Genomic DNA, 25,774 nt, shown 5'->3' with positions numbered 1-25,774 from the left:
TTGGTTGTTTTACTTTTTTGATGTGGAAGACTTTGGGACTATTGAAAAGTGGTCAAATGCTGTATGTAGTGCTTAATGGGCCAAACTAAGATAGAGAACAAAGATGGTAGTGCCAAGAACTAAATACATAACCACTGCTGTTGGGATTCTAAATGGGTTTGGTCACTTGGAAATCACTGAGGAGAATCCTCAAAAAATAAAAAAAATATCCACCAGATGACCCAGCTATACCACTCCATGGCATATGCCCAAAGAACTCAACCATCCACTCTGCAGATGTTTTTTCAGGCATGCTCATTGCTGCCCTATTCATAGAGCTAGAAAATGACAACAACCAAGGGTCCTACAATGGACAAATGGATATGAAAATGTAATCCATGTGCTCTATGGAATACTACTCAGCTATAATGAAAACTGACATCATCCCCTTTGCAGGTAAATGGATGAAACTTCCTGAGTGTGGTAACCCAGACACAGAAAAAAATATATTACATGTTTTCTCTTATTGGAGGCTCCTATGTCCAAACTTTCACATGTGAGTACATGTTCTGTTAAATAAAATAGAGCTAATTACCAGGATAGGGTGGATGTCTCCTTCACAAGAAGGTTGTTGGGGAGCCAAAGAGAGGGTAATGTCAGGGTAAGAGTGACCATAAAGGAGAAATGGAAAGGACTGCTGATTAGAGGGGAAGAGGGAGATAAATACAGAGAGGAGGGCAAAGGAAAATAGAATACTAGATATCTAGTAGCAGAGATGTGAAACATGGGGTTCTTAGAGAAGGGGAGAAGTGGAGAAGGAGGGAGGTTGGTTAATCAACCATAAGAACGTTTCAAAAATCCACAAAGAATCATACTATTAACTCTTTACCTAAACATACACACACACACACACACACACACACACACACACACAAATATATGTGTTAGTCAGTATGTATAGAGATAGTGTTAGTGAGATTTTATCATATGCAAAGGCAGTCCTGCCCTGAGAACCAAAGGCCACCTAACTAAGGCACCGGTGCCAGATATGAGAAGCTGTATTTGAGTTGTTGGTCAGAGCTCTCAAGAGACTCTTAAAACATACAGCCTAGTGATGTTGCCCTTTGTTCCCACCCAGAGTGTAATTCCCTATTGATGAAGACACCAAACTCTTCAGAAAAAGATCCATGAGACCTGTTAACTGAACTGACTTGAACATTCCCTTTCTGCAGTCTAACTTCCATGGTCATGCAAGCTTCACAGGGAGGAGACAACCTACACAATCTTAACCCAGCTTGATACCTATGAACCCTCAACAATAACCAGCAGGGTATGATAACCCTACAAACTCACTATTGACAAACATACCTTAGTGCTAACCACAAGCTTTCCAATTGATTTTAAGACCCATACATCAAAAGGAATACCATACCTTGTAGGGGAAAACTACCTAACTACTCAATCCTAGAGAAATTATGGTTATTATAGGAAACTGTACAGCCACTAAACCAGAATAATCTGTAACAACTATAAACATGAATTTATACTCACTGATAAGTATAGTCATCATCCTTCATCAATGAACTTCCCTTTGCAACAGATGGAGACCACTACACAAAACCACAATCAATCAAACCACAGGGTTGTGTAGTCCACACTCCCACACCCCAGTGAAAGCTGAGTAAGAAGAGGTGGAAAGATTGTAAGGGACAGAGAGTCAGGGAGTACAGAGAATCAGGGAGTTTGCTGTGAGACTGTGCCGTCAAGTAATAACAGAAGCATTTCCCCATAATGTCTCAACAACATGTATGGGCTAGCAAAAAACCCAAAGACACAACCCTAAAGGAAAACACCTCAACCAAAGAATGATGAGTGAAGGAGAAATAGTCTTCCTCATGAGGAGCACACACTTATTATTGGCGACCCAAAACCAATGGTCAAACCTAAAAACATGCATACAAGAAAGATTATATAGTCTGAGCAGGTTGTGTTTATGTACGTAGAAATATATATGTACATAAATGAATGTGTGCAGGAGTGAGAAAAGAGGCCATGGTTTGAAAGAGAACAAGGCAGGGTACATGGGAGGATGAATTAAGGGTAAGGGAAAGTGATGCAAGTATAATCTCAAGAAATCATGTTTTTAAAAATCACAAGGCTAGGCCGTGGCCGCGCTTCGCTGACTTCTAGGCTTAACTGGGGTGGTAGCGGCTGCCTGCCTCGGCCTGGGCGCTGCTCCCAAGCTCCCCAAGCTCTGGCCCTGGCGGCCGGGGCATGGGCCAGGGGCTCGGCGTGAGGCGGCTTTCTGCATGGCCGTGATGTGCACCGACTTCAGCATGAAGACCCTCATCGCTGCCTACTCCGGAGTCCTGTGGGGTGAGCGTCGGGCCGAAGCTGCAAGAATGGAGGGATACAAGTTACTGATACCAGGCTGCCTGTCCCACTAGAGCCCTCCACAAGGAACCAGAGACAAGGACGGCACAGGGTGCTGCAGCAGGACTTGTGCTTTATTGTGGGAGATATGAGGAACATCGGTGGGCAGCAGAAGCTGGGCTTTGTTCTTGGTCCTTACCACACAGCCCTGGACTCCATAATAAATAGGGACAGACTCTGCACAGGAGGCCCCTCCAGCCCCTGAACAGGAACCTACTGTGTAAGGGGCCTCATGCCGTCCTGGCACTGAGTCCATCCCAGTGGTGGTGGTCATGGGCATCTCCATTCTTGCCAGGCAGCTTCCGTGCAGGCTGATGAGGCTTCTGCCATCCGAGCACTTGTCCCCATCCTCCTGCTCTGAGGAGTCCACAAGGCTGCTCAGCTTGTTCCCAGGTTGCCCTCTCTGGAGGAGGTCTGCTTTGGCAGCTCCCCTGTCCAGGTACACTTTGTACATGGGGTCCCCATGTAGGGAAGCAGGTGGTGCTCACTGTGAACACAGTCAGCTTGTCCACAGCCAGCAGCAGAAATCAGATGAAGTTGAGCAAGGATTGAAAGAAGGTCCCCTTGATGGAAGGGACCTTCTGTGCGCACCTTGTAAAGACCACCTGGGTACCTTTCTTGTTTTTCAAACAGAGAAACAGTTGTACACAGCCTGGGCCACGAACTCACCCACCCGCTTCTGAAGCCTTGTGTAGTGGAGTACCTGTCCGTCATGTTGGTACAGCCCTTGCCCTCAGTGGAGGGCAGGAAGTAATACTGAGACTTACAGTAGTATTGCAGACCCACAGCATGAGGGGCTGGTGGAAGCCGGGATGGCCTAGTTTCCCAGATCCTCCACTGGACCACTTCAGAGCTCTGGCCACCAGCACTACTTACTCTTGCGAATTTAGATCCCTCAAAGTGAACACTGTAGCTGACTCTACAATTCTCTAACAGTTCATCAACTATATACACTGTTACCTTCCCCAGGGATTTGAGGATCGGCAGGGTCAGGTCAGCCTGGACTGCTCTGCTGGCCATGACCAAAGAATAGAAATACTCCTGAGTACCTGAGATCTCAGGATTTTGAATGCTTGTTTCTGGACATGTATCTGAAGAAGAGCATTCAGTACATCTCGTGTGCCTCGTGATAGTTGCCCTTCTGGATGCTTGCACGCAGTTGCCCTCCATGTGGTGGGGGCATCTTTCTGGGTGATCCAAACCAATACCATGGGCCTCTGCACTGTTCAGAACTGGTGCTGTGGCAGGCGACGTTGGCGGAGCCTCCTTGCTCCCTTCCCTGTGGCCGTTACATGCACTCTACCAGAACTGATTTGTTTTCTTAGCAGAAGCGTCTATTGATGGCTACTTCCGCATCTGCCTGTATCACTGTGGGAAACACTACTTTCCCAGATAACACAGCAGTGCTGAGCTTCATTCTTCATCTATAGTTCAGAGATGTGCAAATTTGCAACATTTTTTTGAGACTTCTCTGGATCCAGAGAATGTAATGGGGATTCTAGGCCCCAGTGACTTGTTTGAGTCTTTGCAGTAGCACAGGAAAACCCTGGGAGGGCTCTCCTGCATCTGCTGGTACCAGTAAATGTTCTTATCGCCAATGCCGATGCCACTCCTCAGGGCGCAGGTGAGTCTGGCTGTTGATCCAAGAGGCACAGAGGAGGAGGGTGTTTCTGTCAATATAGTCCGAGAAAAGGAACCTGCGAAAGCAGAAACCACAGTGAACAGCAGAGTTGAGGTATAGCATTTTGGGGATCTGAACCAGAAGGGACTGACTAAGTTTAGAAGTTCTCCCCATGACTCTTGGGCCTGTCCGTACCTGTACATTGAGATGGAAAAATGAAGATGAGAGGAGTCCAAGCAATGGCAGGCACAGCACACTTTCTTCTCAGACCAGGGTCTTCTGTATGGGCTGTCTCATTATCTCATCATCTGGACCCCATAGAAGAAGAGGTGCTAGTCAAGCAAATGAGTTCTCACTAACTCCTCCTAGTGGTTGGTTCAGTGTGGGCTCCTGAAAGAGCAAGCCAGGGTGAAGTGAATTACTTTCTCCCATGGAATATAAAGTAGATGGTAAAACACTCAGGCCTGTGTGCAAAGACCTCTTTCAGATCCACAGGAGAGCGAGCAGCTGCTGATTCCTCACAAATTGGAGGACTCAGTCAGCCATGGCCCCCATGTATGTTAGGGTTACCGCACATGGGCACCTGTCCTGCAGAAACTCCAGAGAGACTCAGCACACTCCTGTAAGTCCCAGAGCAGCCATCACTTGCACAGTTGTTCACTGTATCAGTGCTGCTGTGGGTTTCACACTTATATTTCAGACGCATGAAAGGAAAACTACAGGGAGCATGGTGAGGTGTCCTAGTGGAGCCATAACTGATGCATTTCCTGATGAATGTGGACAGGGACAGCACATGGGCAGTCAACACAGGAGAGCTTGGGACCCACCAGGAGCTGAGGATGACAAACCCTGAACAGAGACAATGAGTCTGACAATATGAACAATCTGTTGCCTTTAATGGATCAAGGATGATTAGATCTGTCTTTGTTTTAGAAGAGGAGGCACTTGTTCAGGATGCTGTGTGTGAAAGGGGGTTCATGCAGTGAAGCAGCCCTTGATAAATGGTACAGGAGATGACACAGCATGGCCTAGAATGCAGATCAAATACCAACACAGGGTCTGTAGCTGGCAGGCAGAGGGCAGAACCAGGCAATACGCTAAGACGTCATGTGTGGTTTTCAGGCAAATGTGTTAATGTGTTCAAGAGATACTTTATCAAAATGCTGCCTGTTGTATCTTCTGACATTAGACACCCTACTCTGATAGATGTTATGGGCTGAACTTGCGCAGAAGGGGCCTTGAAGAATACATTTGCCCAAGGCTGATACAGTCCAATAGCTGAGAACCAGGGAAAGGCTGAAATGGGACAGACCTTGAAGGTACAGCAGTGATGCAGTAAGCAGGAGTTGCAAAAAGAGGAGATGGTGCAGGGTACAAGATGGGTCCTAGACCGTGAATTAGGAAATGAAGCAGGTTCGAGGGCCCGCTTAGGGGTTAGTTATATATTAACTACATGAGACATGATAATGTGGAAACAGGAGTGTATTCAGGCATAGAGCTTTCCAGAATCATTTTCTGTTAGCAAAATGCACCATGCACAGGCTGATATTTCTATATTTAAGAGAACAATGCCAACTCCAAGGGATTCCCTTTAAACAATAGGTTCAATGGGAGGTACTTGGATTAGTAAATCAATCATAATCTTGATGTCTGTTTTATGGCGTCCAGATGTAATGGGCTAAATCCACTTAAAAACCTGAGAGAGCTTAATTTTAAACAAACAAAAAAAAAAAAACAGAGTTTAACACAGAGTTTTACTCTTTGTTGGTGGCATGCCATAGAGAGATTTCCTGATTCAACAACAGCAACAAAAAAAGCTGCGTCATTTTAAAGCGTGCCTTCCTGGGGCTGTGCTACCAACATAAACTCTGGCTTTAAAACATTTCAATGGCTTTTATGGGACTGGATTTTATGTTCCCGTTTGGGATCAAAAGGAGAGTGTTCTGAGACCGTGTCAATGGCTCAGCGCTCCCCGCCTGCACCTGGGCAGATGGCAAAATCAGGCTTAGGCAGGCAGAAGAGCATGACAAATTCCTGCCGCCATACAGAAACATGTTTTCAGACTGCACAGTACTTTGCATGTCAGATTTGGCTGTAACTTGGATAAAAAGAGTTTCTGTGCCACACACTCAGTCTCAAAGTTAAAGTGCTAAATGCGGCTCCTACCTGGCGGCCCCAAAGCTAGTAAAAAGTGGTACATCCTCCATTTTAAAATTAAAGTAAAGCCAACATCCAAAACAGCCCTTCACCCTGCAGCTCAGAGTCACAACGGATTCAGTCATGTTGGACTGGGCGGGCAAGCCTACAGTACCTGTTTTTGACCCAAAAATGTCACAGCTTATATTATTAAGCACAAAATGATTTAAAGGCACAAAACAAAATGCTCCTAAATAGTAAAAAAATTACAAATTCACAATAAAACAAATTTCAAACATAAAAGACCTTTATAAATCACAATGTTGGATAAATGTACATGTTAAAAAAAGGATAAAGTCTTGAAAAAACAAAATAAAATGATAAAATAAAAATAAGCCACATAAGAATAAAAAATTCACATAGAGTCTAGATTATGTACAATGTGTTTTCTTTAAAATTTTTAACTATAAAGGAACTAAATACAGAGAAACGTTTCATTATATGGGCTGCCAAATAAAACCAAAACAAATATCATGAGGGTATGACTTCAAAATTTGGGTCTAAGAATATGATACTTTGGAAAGAGTCTTCTTTTGTTTTCACAGAAGATGAAACTCTATAAATTACTTCTATCCCAATATGGTATGAAAGACCACGCCCTCCTAAAAGGTTGCTGTAAACACCCTCAAAAAATTACTTTACTCAACTGCCAACTGAGATAAACCTGACACACAGGTTACATCATAAAAGACCCAAATAACAGCGCCCCCATTCAACAAAAAACAGTTTTAAAAAAAACTGCGCCCATATTCTTTTACATTTAAAGGGAGATATGATATAACACCAGCTACTTCAAAAAAAAAGATAAACATCAAAAAAGATACTTATGGGGCTAAATAGTCATTTGGACAAAAAACTGTTCTTGCCTGGACTGTTACATAAACTAGACACAAAAAACCCACAGAGAGAGGACTACTAAACTTGCCTAAAGATGAGATGGTCTTTTGGGGTTCCTGACTCATAAAAGAGTCTGTGAGACATTCTACAGGACACAACAAAAAATGACTAAACTGTCTTTAAAATTTCCCGCTTCATAAAAATGTCTACTGGATACTATGGGCCTAAAGGCTAAAGATGGATGCTCCAACGGTAAACAGAACAGAATGCTGGGAGGAAGAGGAAGTGAGGTAAGATGCCTCAGACAGATGCCATGCTCCCCTCTCCCGGGCAGATGAGATGAAGCTCAGACCCAGGATGGACATAGGCTAGAATCTTCCCAGTAAGCACACCTTGGGGTGCTACACACATTAATAGAAATGGGCCAAGCAGTGTTTAAAAGAATACAATTTGTGTGTTGTTATTTCAGGGTATAAGCTAGCCAGGCGGCTGGGAGCAGGGTGGCAGGAACACAGCCCACAGCTCCTACTACAATTTTATTTGCATTTTATGATCATTTAGTATCATTGAATGTGAACGAATAAAAGATACTGTAAACAGAAGCTGTGTACAAAGGCAGCAGTGTAGACAAATACTGTTGCAGATGTGAAGATGGATCGAGGCCCAGGAGGTTGAGTATCCTGCACTGCTTCTCTTGTCATCTTGAGAAACTCACCTGTGCCAGACTTGAATGTAATATCCAGATCCACTATCAGGCCACAACTCAAAGATATGCATGGTGCCTATATTACCTCATGCATATTTAGATTCATAGAAAGAGCTGGAGTCTGTTGGAAGTGGTCTTGAGAACACAAAGAAAGACACCACCACTCCCACTAAAGCATCTTAACAATGCAACTTATAATCAGGAAAGTAAATGCTCCCAGAAGTGGAAGAGCAAGCATACCTGGAGAGTAAGCTGTAGTTTTTATCCCTGTTAACACTATTATCCATGACCAAAGGAAAGAAAGTGGTTGTTTGGATGAACTGAGGTCCAGCTTCACAGTTTATGCACAGTTACCTAGTTTGGAAAAGAATTATGAACAGTGAAGAAGGCAGAGAGAAGAGGAGGTCACTGGATGTATAGATATTCCATTTTCTTTTTTAAAAAAGGAAAGGAAATTGGTTCCATCTGTCTGGAAGAACATGTCTAATACTTGAAGAGAAGTGGGCCTTTAGAATGGGACATTGGGAATGGAGGAAGAAAGTTTAAAAGGCTCAGGAGTGTTCAGGGTTGAAGGAAAAACAGCATTTGTTTTATAGTATTTGACAAGAAAAAATGATCATTTAATATTTCTTACAGGATTGGTTATTATTGACTCATAGGGGTATCCAAGGAGATATGAGGAAGAGATATCTGACTTTTTTTGCCTCATTGTACCCTAGGGACAATGGAACTGATTTCCATGATCAAGGTACAGGCAATGTTAGCCTAGAAGCATAGGGCAGAATGGACTGGGAAAGAATCCTTGCAGTAATAGAGACGAACAGATGGTAGATGAGATGCTGTGGTAAAGTGTAGTAGTGATCTGTGCTTAAGACGCAGATACGGCCGGGGTGACAGCAGAGCTCCTAGGCCTGTCCCTGCCCTGAAGTGAGAAAGAAGCAGTTCAAGACCAAAGATCTCCTCGGAGAGTCTAGGTCGTCCCAGGCCTCCTTTCCCAGCCCTGCAGAGAAGTGGCTCTTCCTTTGTGTATGTTTCCACTGAGGCTGCCAAGACCCTTGTGAGCCCTGCTGCTATAGCTTGTCTTCCATGGTAGCCTGAGGAGTAGCTAGGTAGGCTTTCAGTTTTGGGGAGTCCTAGCAGTAATCACTAGCTCTGGCTGACTCCTTTCACCCTGGGCTCTGACAGGACAGGAGGGCAGCACTGCTGAGTCTCCTCAGTGAGCACAGGGTGAGCTCTGACAGGATCATCAGTCACCACAGCACACAGCCCTCAGAATCCAGCTGGATTCTACTAGATCATATCCTTTGATCTTCCGAAAAGATTGCCACATCCAGAAGAAATCTTTAACACTCTTACAAAAATAAAGGAAATAATACATTCTTAACTCTCCCACAGAGAATACCATCAGATTATTTCATTGGTGTGTGATTTACTATGAAGATATATATTTGCGGTTCCTCACAGCATTCATTATTAAGGGAAAATAGTCCAGTAACTACCAAATGAATTTACTGCACTACAGTCTCCACTTTTTGCCTATACAATAGTCTGCCCCATACATGATCAGACACTCATTTATGAGATTCCTGCACTCATTTCACCGTCTGTATGTTTCGCTAGTCAATGTACAAATTTCAAATCCATCATTCTTCTCCTACATCACTTCACACAATTCCCACCACTTTGTCTCAGCCAGCAACAGCAGAGACACTATGTCCCTGGACACACTTGCTGTGCTGAGCAGGAAATCAGGCAGGTGAACTTCAATCTCCTTCCCATCCTCCAAGCCCAGTTCCTAGTCTTATTCTCAGCTTTAGAGCAGGCCACCTGTTATGGACTTTCCTTTATTCTGTCCCCATTCCCGGGAGAGTAAACAAACCCTCACTCTCAGCCTTCTCTTCATCCCATCCCTTTGTCTTGGTCACCTTCACTGGAGACAGTCTGTCACTGCAGCCCTTCTGGTCATGCTGACCATGGAAGCAAATAGGCAATCTTCCCTCTCCTTCTGTCCTCCATTTTCAAACACTGGGTCTCATCCCTAACCCTGTACCAGACCACGTGCTGGATAGGGACTTGATTTCACCCTCTTTCTCCAACTCCCTGGGGACTTTAGAGATCCAGATGGCTGACCAAACTTTTCTCCCTCCTTGTGTATCTGCTGAGACACTTGCCAGTCTAGCTCATCCTACTCTTTCCTGCAATCTCCCAATACTAGAAACACTGCCCACCTGAAACCACCAGTGGCCGTACCTGGGAGAGACTTAGAGCACTCTCTATAAGCTACCACAGCCACTGCACCCCTCCAAAAATTGTGAGAGCGCAACACAAATTAAGGAAGGAAAAACCTACCCAACAGACAGGCAAGATCAGATATCAACTACTGGAAGTGAAATCCTTCTAAGCCCAGATGTCTGGATGTCAGCATGAGGACAGAAGCAAAACAGCCCCAACAGTGTGTCTCCACTAGAGTTCATCAGTAGGACTTCAGTGGTTCCTGAGCAAGGCAAACAGCTGACACACAGAACAAGGACTTCAAAATAGCTATTATGAAAATGGTCAAGGACCTTAGAAGGACATGAATGAATGTGTTAATGGAAATCTTTGGAACACAAACAATGGATTTGAATGAAGAAGACAGGTCAAGGCTACCCGTGAAAAAAAGAATCAATGAAGACAAGTGGAACCAAGGGAGAACTGGAAACAGACTGGAGCAAGAATCCTAGACGTAAGATTTACTGACAGAATATAAGAGATGGAAGCAAAAATCTCAGATATTGAAGACAAGATAGAAGAAAATGGATTTCCCAGCCAATAACAATGTTAAATCTAATAAAATTTCAAGCACAAAGCACCAGAAAAATTGGGATATTATGTAAAGGCCAAATCCATGATTAAGGGAAATAGAAGGAGAAGAAAGCAAGGTCAAAGAAACAGGAACTGTTTCCAATAAAATCATAGAAGAAAACTTCCCTAACCTAAAGATTGAGCTTCCCATTAAGGTAAAAGAAGCATACAGAACTCCAAATAGACTAGATCATTGAACAAATCATACTTGGCACAATATAATCACAACAATAAAACAAAGAATGTTCAAGGGTATAATAAAAACATCAAGTAACATATAATGGCAGGAATTATTAGAATAAAATGATGACTGACATACTAATACTGACTATCATTATGACTAGGGTGAGCAAGGCACCATATAGGAATCGATCAAGATTTCATCTACATGATGTAGCCAATGAAGTGTATTCCGGACAACTGATAAGCTGTCACAAAGAACCATACTCCTATTGACAAGGACAGGACCATCAGCCTCTGCAGAGGAGAGCGCTCAATTGGGATGGTTGGTGTAGATCAAGGCCACGATACAGAAACTCATCATCTACCACAAGGAGATGCACATTGGACACAAATTCACTACACCTGACTGATCTCAAGATTAGACCCCTGAAAAGCATGTCAGCTGGCTTGCCCCTGGTGACCCAGGAAGATGCTCCCTATATGTATGGTGGACAGAAGACTGCAGGCAGCTCACTCAACAAGGCTGCACAGAATACGACTGGCCGTCATCTGCAGCTCCTTGGCAATCAGGTTTCCTTCTGAACTAAAGCCTGACGATGGCCCTGGGCTCAAAGATGTTCCAAGTTTGTTGACTTTTTCTGGTCAGTGATGTTTCCCAGTTCTTTTAAGCACTGTTTACCCATTTCCAGTACAAACACCTATCTTGCTGTTTACTCAAAGTCAAGGAATTTCTCCATCGGGACATCTGTCTGAATAATCATTGGATGGGACAACAGCACCTTGGGGCATGAAAGATGAAGGCTTGAACATAAGCAGATGTTACCAGATCAATCCAAGCCTCGGTCAAGCAGAAAGAGGAAGAGGCTCCTGAAAACATGTGGCTTCTCTTCTCTGCAGCCACACCCTGTCTGAGCACCTTAGGATGAGAGCAGATTCCTCAGGCAGCACTCACCTCTCACCTGCTGCAGCTTGGAGCAAGCTGGAACCCATGAGGATGATAGGGTCGTCTTCTCGGGGTACCCATGCACCATTTGCTCCTAACCTCCTCTTCAGGGGAATTTTGCTCCTCTCCTTCTTGGTTGTGGACCCTGTCACCACCCACACATTCATCCCTTACTTTTCTGCACTCGGAATGGAATTTCCTCTGGATAAATCACCTCTTCCCCATCCAGACGCAAGCCCTTTCTTCTGCCCTCTCTCACTGCTTTTATCCCTTGACATGTCCCACTTGCCCCACTCCTCCTTCCCCCTCCTCTTCCTGTGCCTCCTTACCACCTAAGAGGAAAGCGTGCAAGCACTTCTTTACATGTGCTCATTGATTCTGTTGATGGAAGTGAGGGGAGAAGGAGATGGGGACTCAGAGTCATCTGGGACACTTAACTTTTCTCATGTGGACTCGGAGCGGGATGGATGCCTTGTCATCGCCCAGGATGATGTGACAGGATTCTTTGTCCAGCTACTTCTTCTGGGGACAAATGAAGTTCACCCTTGCACCCAATAGGAGAGGAGGGGTACAGAGCTCATGCCCTGGTGGCTGGAGCTGTCTGTCTATCAGGTAGAGGTTTGGGGCACACCTCCTTTCATGTTCTGGCCTGGCTTGCTCCAGAAGCTGTTATGCCCCAAGCAGGCCGAACACAGAACCGGGGTTTAGGAACCCCGGGTCAGGACCGCATCGTCAGCCCTTGAAAAGAGAGAAACAAAGGACTGGTTAAGTGACATTGACATAGAAAGACTTAGCAAAAGGCTGATCTGAGGAACCAGAGTTCTCCACAAACTTCTTCTTCCCTTCCTAAACTGTTATCCCTTTGAAAGTCTTTTCTTTCCCTCCAGTTTCCCTGCATCCGCAAGCCCTGCCAGCAACCTCTGCTGACTGCATCTGTCACAACTACGCTAGACTCGTCATGAATAGGATTGAGTGTGAAAGCTCCTTTTGGGGTTCCAGACACATTAATGTTTGGGTCCTCTAAATGGCTAAAGCCTGCCCATGGCAAAGTGCCTTCAAAAAATCAGATAAAATCATATGTGATTAAAAGGCCTCACCCATTCCATTTCCTTAAAACTGCATTTTCCATTCTTTGTTGTTACTCACCTGGATGTTGTATCTGTTGTCCTTGGAATGCAGAAGCAGCAGAAAATCCTTTGAAAAAGGTTTCTGTTGGCCTTCACCTTAGCCTCCTCAGAAGTCCCCTCAGAGGTTAAGTTTGCAGCATTTTCGGCTGTCTCGGGTGTCTCTAACGCCTTCATGTCAGCACCCTGTGGGGCAGAATTCACAGGTGAGTTAAGATCTGATGTATAAATCAGGGGAGCTGGACTTAGAGAAGCCCTTGCTAGTTGTCTCATTTACCTCCTGGCCTTTCTTTACCTCGGGTTCTGCCAGGAATGTTGGCAGGGCCAGCTCACTCCATCTGCTCCTCAATGGAAACCGAGGGAGGGTGAGACGATGGGAAAGCCTCCTGGAGTAGCAGACCTGTGGATGATATTTGCTTTTCCACCTGTAGATATGATGTTTCTGATAAAATAAGTCGTTTTGGGCTAAGGTCTCATTAAATCTATTTGGCACAGTCGTGTCAAAATTCTGTTCGGCCGTTATGTGAGTCAGTGAGCAGGTTGCGTTTACAAGACTTGAAACGGAGTACTCCGAAGCTGATTTTCGCAATGCTTGTAAACCGTCATCAGTGAAATTGACACAAAATACTTCATCTGCTATGTCCTCCATCTTTTCTGGTGGGGAATGGCTCTGCAACAAGTTGCTAGAAATACAAAAACAGCAAAATTAGCACTAGGAGACAAAGTTATAATTATCAGTTTGTATGTCAAGAAATCAAAAGTCTCACAAGCATCTTAATAATGCATCTTAGTGGTCAAAGATGCAAAAAACAAACAAACAAAGCACAACATTCTAACCTCAAAACTGTTATGAGAAAGTGTAAAAAAGAACAGAGCTAGAGATAACTTGGCAGTTGAAACAAAGAGCTGGTCCTTTGAAAGGATGAACAAATCTGGCACCCCTGACATGAACCTCCAAAGGAAGACACATATTGTTGAAATGTGAGACAGGAAAGAGATGAGTAAGATCCATGGGAATTCTAGGAGCTAAGACAAAACCTTGTACTCCAAAGTGTTGACAATCCTCAGAGAAAGAGACTGCTAAATTCATGGACCAGACACAAACAGAGATATAAGACATAACCGAATATGCACCACCAGCTGCCTTCCCACTGCTGCACCTGGGTATGATGATGAATTGAGGAGCTCGTGAAATGTGCTAAGATCCATATGAGTACAAGATTGAAAAGAATAAGTCTCTTAGTCTAAGGACAGCCCAGGACCAAAGATTGCATAAAGGAACATACCCGCTGTCTTTAAAAACAGTGGAGATCAATGATCCTCAAGCTGCATCACCAGAGACAAAATAGATCGTTCAAAATATTCTAAGATGGCAGAAGTACCCTGATGCCAAAACAATGAATGCACACATACACACACATGCACATTTGAGGGTGCAAACACACAAACACAGATACACAGACACACATACACACACACTATTACACACTCTCACAAAATGTATAATGTAATGTTCTTGATGTCCATCATCTGAAATAAGATTCCCTGTTCAACACTGTTTAAGAACACATAAGAGATACCTCATGTTCTCAGGGCTTCAGCAAGGAGTACTAGGGGTTAGTCCACACAAAAGCGGATCATCAGTTAACAGACAAGTATAGCGGGAAAAACCCAAGCTCTTCCATAAGAATGAAATGTTTTAGTTTTCTGAAATACACATGTACACAGCATTGGATGTACTGTGCAAGCTCCAGAGACATCCCGAGACTAACTATAGTCATGGATGTGTTTGTGGATTCTTAAAAGTGGAGTGCAGTAAACACATGCCAGGGGCTTTTGTAATATAACACAGCAGATGAAAGTGATTTTTGCTCACTATTTGTATGGATATATGTCTCAAGGCATATTTTCTACTTTTCATAGATAAAGTTTGAAATAAAACAATAAGCTCCCAAAGAAATTATAGTACCCCATGGCCAAATAAAATTATAGAGAAGGGACCAAATTTAGAAAAAAGGTCAAATGGGCACAAGCAGAAATCAATGTCTCAGACAGGAGCAGGGACTCTGTGACTTCAGAGATTGCACAGAACATAAAACTCATGGCAAGAGAGAGGAAAACTCCCAATGTCAAGGTCTGTGAGTCTGGGATATCCCAAGTGCTAGATACAAATGCTCTCTCTCCAACATGACTTTCTCTGCAGCTTCAGGATGAAGCCCAGGCCACTGAATGTCCTTTAGGAACAAATTCCTATCATTTCTCACAAAGGAAAAGTTATGTAACTGCCAAGGTTGGACCAGTAGCAGCAAGGAGTAACCAGGGTAATTTCTCTGTCTAATAACAGAGACTGCATCATTTATACCACGGCAGTTAACATTTCTTTAACAGATTGCAACTTAAGTGGCATAAGGTCTCCCATGTCTCATGCCCTCTGAATATAGGGGAGGCATGGCAGATGGAGGAACCGGGAAGTTGGCCTGGAGAAGATGAGGCTGAAGCAGCTTGTTCATGGCTTTTGCAGGTCCTTGTTGCATCCAGTCACCTAATTCCTCTTGCTGCTCTCCAGTGCTTTAAGGTTTTCTGTCTTCCCAAACCAATCAGCACTCCATACTACAGACTAAGCATTCAGGCATATATGGAAGTGTGAGGCCTTTCACATCAAACCTTGAGGATGTATTCCCCCAGTCTTGGGTTAGCACCATAGTCAGAAAAGGAAAGAATCAGAAACTCTGAGTTGACCTAGACTAGGGACTTGGGTCTGGACTACTGAAGGTCAGAAGTGCTTCATTGGCTTTTTCACAGTGCCTATAAGTTCTCTAAGAACTCTCTAGGATAGACGTCATGACCTCTCCATTCCAAATATTCAATTTTTTTCTTACCCTTACATGGATGGACTCTAAAAGATGGTAGGCCTCATTGAATATAGCATTGTGGTGGGTTGTCCATAATTGAGATTGCGTGCTTTTGTTTTGTGGTGGATGGGACATGGCTATTCAACAAGGCCATTGAGAAAATAGGTTGACATTTGGAGCTCAACATTGCTTGGAGGATGTAATCAAAATGGGGTATATTCACAGTGCACACCATTGTGAAGCTTACTTTCTGCAATTATCTCCCACTAATATTTTTAAAATGTCAACGAATCATACTCATTTAAGAGAAAAAAAATTAGAGGTGGTTTAAAACAAGAAACTAATTTGAAAGAACAAATTAATTCAAACACCATTCAAAAGATATAGATAAAAATCAACCATTCAGGAAAGAAACACAAACCCTTTTGTTCAAATCAGATCAACATGTCTGTTTCCAAGTGATCAAAAATAACCTTGTGAACTTGATGCAAATTCTGAGTCCAAATTCCCTAAAGCTAACAAGGCAACACCTTCTCTGCAATGTAAGGCAAGACTCAGACTGGCCAATGCCTTCAATGGGCAGGGTCTGCAAGACCTAACAATGTATCCAGTGAGGTCATTGCAATGGCGCAATCATGCTCTTCAGAACAAAAAGAATTTTTTTTTCCTTGTGTCTCCCAAAACTGCATTTCTTTCTTCCTGACAGTGGCCCAATCCTTGAAAAGAAGCAACATCAGTTCCATAAGTTCTACACTCACACTCTGGCTCACAATGCACAGGAAAGGCATGAATGGAGACCTGGGAATGTGAATCTCAAGCACGCTTGCATGGCTGCTCCGAGTTCCATTTCCTGTAATGACTCAATTTCTCCTTCTGGGTTCTACTACCCGGCTCTTTCACAACTTACCCAGATAGCACCCCCTATAGCGACCAGAAATTCAGAGATGATGAGCTAGTGTTAGACCTCTATCATTAGAACTTTTAGGAGAACATTGTGACTCTAAAGCAAACAGCAGTAACACCAAGAATGCACTCAGTGAGCTTTCTGCTGACCTGAGTAAGAGATGTGTTATTCACTGGAGAGCGAACACATGGGCTTCGTCAAAATTGCTTTCACCTAGACCCTCAAATTCTCTAGTAACTCTGGCTGCTGCAGACCTCCTGGTTTCTATACTTGTGATAGTCAGTCCCTTTTTATTAAACTCCCAATTATGGGAATCATAGGCATGGTAGCCTGTCCTGGACACTGTGATGCCATTAGAAAACGTGTTGTCTCTCAAGATTTCCAGCCATATTTTGTCTCACGTGTGGCATGGTGGCAGGTGAAGAGTCTTACAATGATAAGGGAATTGATCAGACCAGGGAAATGCTGTGGGAAGTAACAAAGCTGGTGTGTTGTTGAATGCTTTAATTTTATAGCTAATATGTACTGACAAGAGCTTTAAGGTTTTGAAATAAACCAGTGTACAAAATGGCAAAGGTAAATACATAGATAGTAGAAAATAGTTGGTAATAAAAAGAGAAAAGTTGAGGTAAATGTAGAAAGTAAAGAAAAACAAGAAAAGAAAGAAAAAAATAAAAATATGCTCTGTGGTACCAGAGCTCTCCATAAGATTCTTCCTCCCTAAACTGCTGTCTCTTTTACAAAGACTCCTCCCTCCTGTCTCCCTGCACCCCAGACCCTGCCAACACACTCTGCTGTCTGCTTCGGTCTCAACCACCCCAGTCTCTTCATGAGCAGAAATCATGTGAAAGCTCCTTCTAGCTTGCCAGATACCTTAACGTTCATATCCTACAGATGGCTGACGCCTGCCTGTGGCAAAGTGTCTTGCAAAGAGCATATCAAATACAAATGCTAATTTTGTCGTCCAAGTACATCATTTTCTTGGAACTCCATTTCCCAGTCCTTGTTTTCCCTTACCTGGATGTTGTATATTCCTTGCTTTGGGTAGGAAGGCAGCAAGAAATCCTTTCAAACAGCTTCTTGATTTTCCCTCTCACGCCCTTACAGCCCCTTCTGGTGTGCTTGTTGGCATCTATGGGTGCTTTCTGGAGCTGCTCTTCTGGAGATTTTGGTGGTAACGCCATCCTCATAATGTCTTCGACTATATCATAGTCGTTTTCATGCTGGGAAGGGGATGGAGGGGCCACAGCATAAAGGATATCCCGTGTGTTCAGGCTGGTGATGTCGGAACTGGTGGTGTTCTGTGTGATGTCAGGAACATCTGCTTCAAGATCTTTTTGTTCGCTGATGTCTTCCACGAACTCGGACACATCTACATTTGTGTTAGTATAAGTGATGTCCTCCATCGTAGTCGACTCAGATGATTTTTTTGCAGCATTTTCTGCCTTCATATCAGCACCCTGTGGGGCAGAATTCACAGGTGAGTTAAGATCTGATGTATAAATCAGGGGAGCTGGACTTAGAGAAGCCCTTGCTAGTTGTCTCATTTACCTCCTGGCCTTTCTTTACCTCGGGTTCTGCCAGGAATGTTGGCAGGGCCAGCTCACTCCATCTGCTCCTCAATGGAAACCGAGGGAGGGTGAGACGATGGGAAAGCCTCCTGGAGTAGCAGACCTGTGGATGATATTTGCTTTTCCACCTGTAGATATGATGTTTCTGATAAAATAAGTCGTTTTGGGCTAAGGTCTCATTAAATCTATTTGGCACAGTCGTGTCAAAATTCTGTTCGGCCGTTATGTGAGTCAGTGAGCAGGTTGCGTTTACAAGACTTGAAACGGAGTACTCCGAAGCTGATTTTCGCAATGCTTGTAAACCGTCATCAGTGAAATTGACACAAAATACTTCATCTGCTATGTCCTCCATCTTTTCTGGTGGGGAATGGCTCTGCAACAAGATGCTAGAAATAAAAAAAAAAGCAAAATCAGCACTAGGAGACAAAGTTATAATTATCAGTTTGTATGTCAAGAAATCAAAAGTCTCACAAGCATCTTAATAATGCATCTTAGTGGTCAAAGATGCAAAAAACAAACAAACAAAGCACAACATTCCAACCTGAAAACTGTTATGAGAAAGTGTAAAAAAGAACAGAGCTAGAGATAACTTGGCAGTTGAAACAAAGAGCTGGTCCTTTGAAAGGATGAACAAATCTGACAACCCTTGACATGAACCCCCAAATGAAGACACATATTGTTGAAATGTGAGACAGGAAAGAGATGAGTAAGATCCATGGGAACTCTAGGAGCTAAGACAAAACCTTGTACTCAAAAGTGTTGACAATCCTCAAAGAAAGAGACTGCTAAATTCATGGACCAGACACAAACAGAGATATAAGACGTTACCAAATATGCACCACCAGCTGCCTTCCCACTGCTGCACCTGGGTATGATGATGAATTGAGGAGCTCGTGAAATGTGCTAAGATCCATATGAGTACAAGATTGAAAAGAATAAGTCTCTTAGTCTAAGGATAGCCCAGGACCAAAGATTGCATAAAGGAACATACCCACTGTCTTTAAAAACAGTGGAGATCAATGATCCTCAAGCTGCATCACCAGAGACAAAAAAGATCGTTCAAAACATTCTAAGATGGCAGAAGTACCCTGATGCCAAAACAATGAATGCACACATACACACACATGCACATTTGAGGGTGCAAATACACAAACACAGATACACAGACACACATACACACACACTATTACACACTCTCACAAAATGCATAATGTAATGTTCTTGATGTCCATCATCTGAAATAAGATTCCCTGTTCAACACTGTTTAAGAATACATAAGAGATACCTCCTGTTCTCAGGGCTTCAGCAAGGAGTACTAGGGGTTAGTCCACACAAAAGCGGATCATCAGTTAACAGACAAGTATAGCGGGAAGAACCCAAGCTCTTCCATAAGAATGAAATGTTTTAGTTTTCTGAAATACACATGGGCACAGCATTGGATGTACTGTGAATGCTCCAGAGACATCCCGAGCCTAACTATAGCCGTGGATGTGTTTGTGGATTCTTAAAAGGGGAGTGCAGTAAACACATGCCAGGGGCTTTTGTAATATAACACAGCAGATGAAAATAATTTTTGCTCACTATTTGTATGGATATATGTCTCAAGGCATATTTTCTACTTTTCATAGATAGGGTTTGAAATAAAACAATAAGCCCCCAAAGAAATTATAGTACCCCATGGCCAAATAAAATTATAGAGAAGGGACCAAATTTAGAAAAATGGTCAAATGGGCACAAGCAGAAATCAATGTCTCAGACAGGAGCAGGGACTCTGTGACTTCAGAGATTGCACAGAACATAAAACTCATGGCAACAGAGAGGAAATCTCCCAATGTCAAGGTCTGTGAGTCTGGGATATCCCAAGTGCTAGATACAAATGCTCTCTCTCCAACATGACTTTCTCTGCAGCTTCAGGATGAAGCCCAGGCCACTGAATGTCCTTTAGGAATAAATTCCTATCATTTCTCACAAAAGAAAAGTTATGTAACTGACAAGGTTGGACCAGTAGCAGCAAGGAGTAACCAGGGTAATTTCTCTGTCTAATAACAGAGACTGCATCATTTATACCACGGCAGTTAACATTTCTTTAACAGATTGCAACTTAAGTGGCATAAGGTCTCCCATGTCTCATGCCCTCTGAATATAGGGGAGGCATGGCAGATGGAGGAACCGGGAAGTTGGCCTGGAGAAGATGAGGCTGAAGCAGCTTATTCATGGCTTTTGCAGGTCTTTGTTGCATTCAGTCACCTAATTCCTCTTGCTGCTCTCCAGTGCTTTAAGGTTTTCTGTCTTCCCAAACCAATCAGCACTCCATACTACAGACTGAGCATTCAGGCATATATGGAAGTGTGAGGCCTTTCACATCAAACCCTGAGGATGTATTCCCCCAGTCTTGGGTTAGCACCATAGTCAGAAAAGGACAGAATCAGAAACTCTGAGTTGACCTAGACTAGGGACTTGGGTCTGGACTACTGAAGGTCAGAAGTGCTTCAGTGGCTTTTTCACAGTGCCTATAAGTTCTCTAAGAACTCTCTAGGATAGACATCATGACCTCTCCACTCCAGATATTCAATTTTTTTCTTACCCTTACATGGATGGACTCTAAAAGATGGTAGGCCTCATTGAACATAGCATTGTGGTGGGTTGTCCATAACTGAGATTGCATGCTTTTGTTTTGTGGTGGATGGGACATGGCTATTCAACAAGGCCATTGAGAAAATTGGTGACATTTTGAGTTCAACAAAGCTTGGAGGACGTAATCAAACTGGGGTATATTCACAGTGCACACCATTGTAAAGCTTACTTCCTGCAATTATCTCCTACTAATATTTTTAAAATGTCAACGAATCATGCTCATTTAAGAGAAAAAAATTAGAGGTGGTTTAAAACAAGAAACTAATTTGAAAGAACAAATTAATTCAAACACCATTCAAAAGATATAGATAAAAATCAACCATTCAGGAAAGAAACACAAACCCTTTTGTTCAAATCAGATCAACATGTCTGTTTCCAAGTGATCAAAAATAACCATGTGAACTTGATGCAAATTCTGAATCCAAATTCCCTAAAGCTAACAAGGCAACACCTTCTCTGCAATGTAAGGCAAGACTCAGACTGGCCAATGCCTTCAATGGGCAGGGTCTGCAAGACCTAACAATGTATCCAGTGAGGTCATTGCAATGGCGCAATCATGCTCTTCAGAACAAAAAGAATTTTTTTTTCCTTGTGTCTCCCAAAACTGCATTTCTTTCTTCCTGACAGTGGCCCAATCCTTGAAAAGAAGCAACATCAGTTCCATAAGTCCTACACTCACACTCTGGCTCACAATGCACAGGAAAGGCATGAATGGAGACCTGGGAATGTGAATCTCAAGCATGCTTGCATGGCTGCTCCGAGTTCCATTTCCTGTAATGACTCAATTTCTCCTTCTGGGTTCTACTACCCGGCTCTTTCACAACTTACCCAGATAGCACCCCCTATAGCGACCAGAAATTCAGAGATGATGAGCTAGTGTTAGACCTCTATCATTAGAACTTTTAGGAGAACATTGTGACTCTAAAGCAAACAGCAGTAACACCAAGAATGCACTCAGTGAGCTTTCTGCTGACCTGAGTAAGAGATGTGTTATTCACTGGAGAGCGAACACATGGGCTTCGTCAAAATTGCTTTCACCTAGACCCTCAAATTCTCTAGTAACTCTGGCTGCTGCAGACCTCCTGGTTTCTATACTTGTGATAGTCAGTCCCTTTTTATTAAACTCCCAATTATGGGAATCATAGGCATGGTAGCCTGTCCTGGACACTGTGATGCCATTAGAAAACGTGTTGTCTCTCAAGATTTCCAGCCATATTTTGTCTCACGTGTGGCATGGTGGCAGGTGAAGAGTCTTACAATGATAAGGGAATTGATCAGACCAGGGAAATGCTGTGGGAAGTAACAAAGCTGGTGTGTTGTTGAATGCTTTAATTTTATAGCTAATATGTACTGACAAGAGCTTTAAGGTTTTGAAATAAACCAGTGTACAAAATGGCAAAGGTAAATACATAGATAGTAGAAAATAGTTGGTAATAAAAAGAGAAAAGTTGAGGTAAATGTAGAAAGTAAAGAAAAACAAGAAAAGAAAGAAAAAAATAAAAATATGCTCTGTGGTACCAGAGCTCTCCATAAGATTCTTCCTCCCTAAACTGCTGTCTCTTTTACAAAGACTCCTCCCTCCTGTCTCCCTGCACCCCAGACCCTGCCAACACACTCTGCTGTCTGCTTCGGTCTCAACCACCCCAGTCTCTTCATGAGCAGAAATCATGTGAAAGCTCCTTCTAGCTTGCCAGATACCTTAACGTTCATATCCTACAGATGGCTGACGCCTGCCTGTGGCAAAGTGTCTTGCAAAGAGCATATCAAATACAAATGCTAATTTTGTCGTCCAAGTACATCATTTTCTTGGAACTCCATTTCCCAGTCCTTGTTTTCCCTTACCTGGATGTTGTATATTCCTTGCTTTGGGTAGGAAGGCAGCAAGAAATCCTTTCAAACAGCTTCTTGATTTTCCCTCTCACGCCCTTACAGCCCCTTCTGGTGTGCTTGTTGGCATCTATGGGTGCTTTCTGGAGCTGCTCTTCTGGAGATTTTGGTGGTAACGCCCTCCTCATAATGTCTTCGACTATATCATAGTCATTTTCATGCTGGGAAGGGGATGGAGGGGCCACAGCATAAAGGATATCCCGTGTGTTCAGGCTGGTGATGTCGGAACTGGTGGTGTTCTGTGTGATGTCAGGAACATCTGCTTCAAGATCTTTTTGTTCGCTGATGTCTTCCACGAACTCGGACACATCTACATTTGTGTTAGTATAAGTGATGTCCTCCATCGTAGTCGACTCAGATGATTTTTTTGCAGCATTTTCTGCCTTCATATCAGCACCCTGTGGGGCAGAATTCACAGGTGAGTTAAGATCTGATGTATAAATCAGGGGAGCTGGACTTAGAGAAGCCCTTGCTAGTTGTCTCATTTACCTCCTGGCCTTTCTTTACCTCGGGTTCTGCCAGGAATGTTGGCAGGGCCAGCTCACTCCATCTGCTCCTCAATGGAAACCGAGGGAGGGTGAGACGATGGGAAAGCCTCCTGGAGTAGCAGACCTGTGGATGATATTTGCTTTCCCACCTGTAGATATGATGTTTCTGATGAAATAAGTCGTTTTGGGCTAAGGTCTCATTAAATCTATTTGGCACAGTCGTGTCAAAATTCTGTTCGGCCGTTATGTGAGTCAGTGAGCAGGTTGCGTTTACAAGACTTGAAACGGAGTACTCCGAAGCTGATTTTCGCAATGCTTGTAAACCGTCATCAGTGAAATTGACACAAAATACTTCATCTGCTATGTCCTCCATCTTTTCTGGTGGGGAATGGCTCTGCAATAAGATGTTAGAAATAAAAAAAAAAGCAAAATCAGCACTAGGAGACAAAGTTATAACTATCAGTTTGTACGTCAAGAAATCAAAAGTCTCACAAGCATCTTAATAATGCATCATAGTGGTCAAAGATGCAAAAAACAAACAAACAAAGCACAACATTCCAACCTCAAAACTGTTATGAGGAAGTGTAAAAAAGAACAGAGCTAGAGATAACTTGGCAGTTGAAACAAAGAGCTGGTCCTTTGAAAGGATGAACAAATCTGACAACCCTTGACATGAACCTCCATAGGAAGACACACATTATTGGAAAGAGATGATAAGATCCTTAGGAACTCTAGGATCTGTGAGAAAATTTTGTTTACAATTCTTAAAGAGATTGCTAAATTCACAAATCTCCCACATAAAGAAATACAAGAAATAACCAATAATGGAACAGCAGCTGCCTCCCACTGCTGCACCTGGGTATGGTGGTGTATTCAGGAGCTAATGAAATGTGCTAAGATCCATATGAGTACAAGATTGAAAGAGAATAAGTCTCTTAGTATAACGACAACGCAGGCCCAAAGATTGCATACAGAAACAAAACTGCTGTCTTTTAATACAATGGAGATCATGATCTTCAAAAGCTGAATCACCCTAGACAAAAAAGATCGTTCAAACATTCTAAGATGGCAGAAGTACCCTGATGCTAAAACAATGAATGCACACACACACACACACACACACACACACACAAATTCATGTACATTTGTGTGTTTACATACTCACACACAAACACAAATCCCGACACTGACAAACTTACATGCACAATCTAATACACAGAGTCAAAATGTATAATATAATGTCCTTGTTGCCCATCATCTGAAATGAGTTTCCCTATTCAACACTGTTCAATAACACATTAGAGATACCTCATGTTCTCAGTATGTTCAGCAAGGAGTACAAGGGGTTAGTCCACACAAAAACCGATCATCAGTTAACAGACAAGTTTAGCAGGAAGAGTCCATGTTCATCCATAATGAATGAAATGTTGTTTTCTGAAATACAAATGCACAAGGCTTTGAATGTAATGTGCAAGATGCAGAGATGTTCCGAGGCTAAGTAGAGCCGTGGATGTGTTTGTGGATTCTTAAAAGGGGAGTGCAGTAAGCATATGCCAGGGGCTTTTGTGATATAACAGAGCAGATGAAAATGCTCCTTGCTCACTATATGTATGGATACATTTCTTGAGGCATATATTCTACTTTTCATAGATAAGGTTTGAAATAAAAAAGTACCCAAAGAAATTATAGTACCACATGGCCAAACAAAATTATAGAAAAGGGACCAAATTTAGAAAAAAAGTCAAATGGGCACAAGCAAAAATCAATGTCTCAGACACCAGCAGTAACTCAGTGACTTCAGAGATTGCACAGAACATGAAACTCAGGACAACAGAGAAGAAATCTCCCAATGTCAAGGTCTGTGAGACTGGGAAATCTCAAGTGTATCAGGACCAATGCTAGATACAAATGCTCTCTATCCAACATGACTTTCTCTGTAGCTTCAGGATGAAGCCCAGGACACTGAATGTCCTTTAGGAACAAATTCCTATCATTTCTTACAAAGGACAAGTTATATAACTGCCAAGGTTGAACCAGTAACAGCAAAAAGTAAACCAAGGTAGTTTTTCTGTCTAATAACAGGGACTGCATCATTTATACATGACAGTACACATTTTCTTAACAGAAAGCAACTTAAGGGGCATAAGTTCCTTGTCTCATGCCTTCTGAGTACCACGGAATCATGGGAGATGCAGGAGATGGGGAAGTTGGCCTGGGGAAGAAGCAGCTGAAGCAGCTGGTTCCATGGATTTGGCAGGCGCTTGTTGCATCTAGTCACCTAATACCTCTTGTAGCTCTAGTGCTTTAAGGTTTTCTGTCTTCCCAAAACAATCAGCACTCCCTACTAGAGACCAAGAATTCAGGCACATGAGGAATTGTAAGGACTTTCACAGTAAACCTTGAGGACTTTTTTCAACTCTTAGCTAAGCCCCAAGTTAAAAGAATGACAGACTCAGGAACTCTGAGCTGACTTAGACTAGGGACTTGGGTCTGGACTACTGTGGTTGGAACTGCTTCAGTGGCTTTTTCACTGTGCCTGTAAGTTCTCCAGGAACTCACTAGGATAAACATC

The 25,774-nt window shown here is 43.0% G+C and overlaps 1 pseudogene; it reads right to left on the bottom strand.

The window, feature by feature from the left end:
* Positions 1-2,642: 2,642 nt before the first annotated feature.
* LOC142854035 (Golgi to ER traffic protein 4 homolog pseudogene) lies at positions 2,643-3,499 on the bottom strand (annotated as a pseudogene).
* Between the last annotated feature and the right edge of the window lie 22,275 nt (positions 3,500-25,774).

Source organism: Microtus pennsylvanicus, chromosome 7 (genome assembly GCF_037038515.1).
Source record: "Microtus pennsylvanicus isolate mMicPen1 chromosome 7, mMicPen1.hap1, whole genome shotgun sequence".
Classification (NCBI taxonomy): domain Eukaryota; kingdom Metazoa; phylum Chordata; class Mammalia; order Rodentia; family Cricetidae; genus Microtus; species Microtus pennsylvanicus.
The sequence above is the reverse complement of the archived record's forward strand: the minus strand, read 5'-3'. Positions and strand labels throughout refer to the sequence as shown.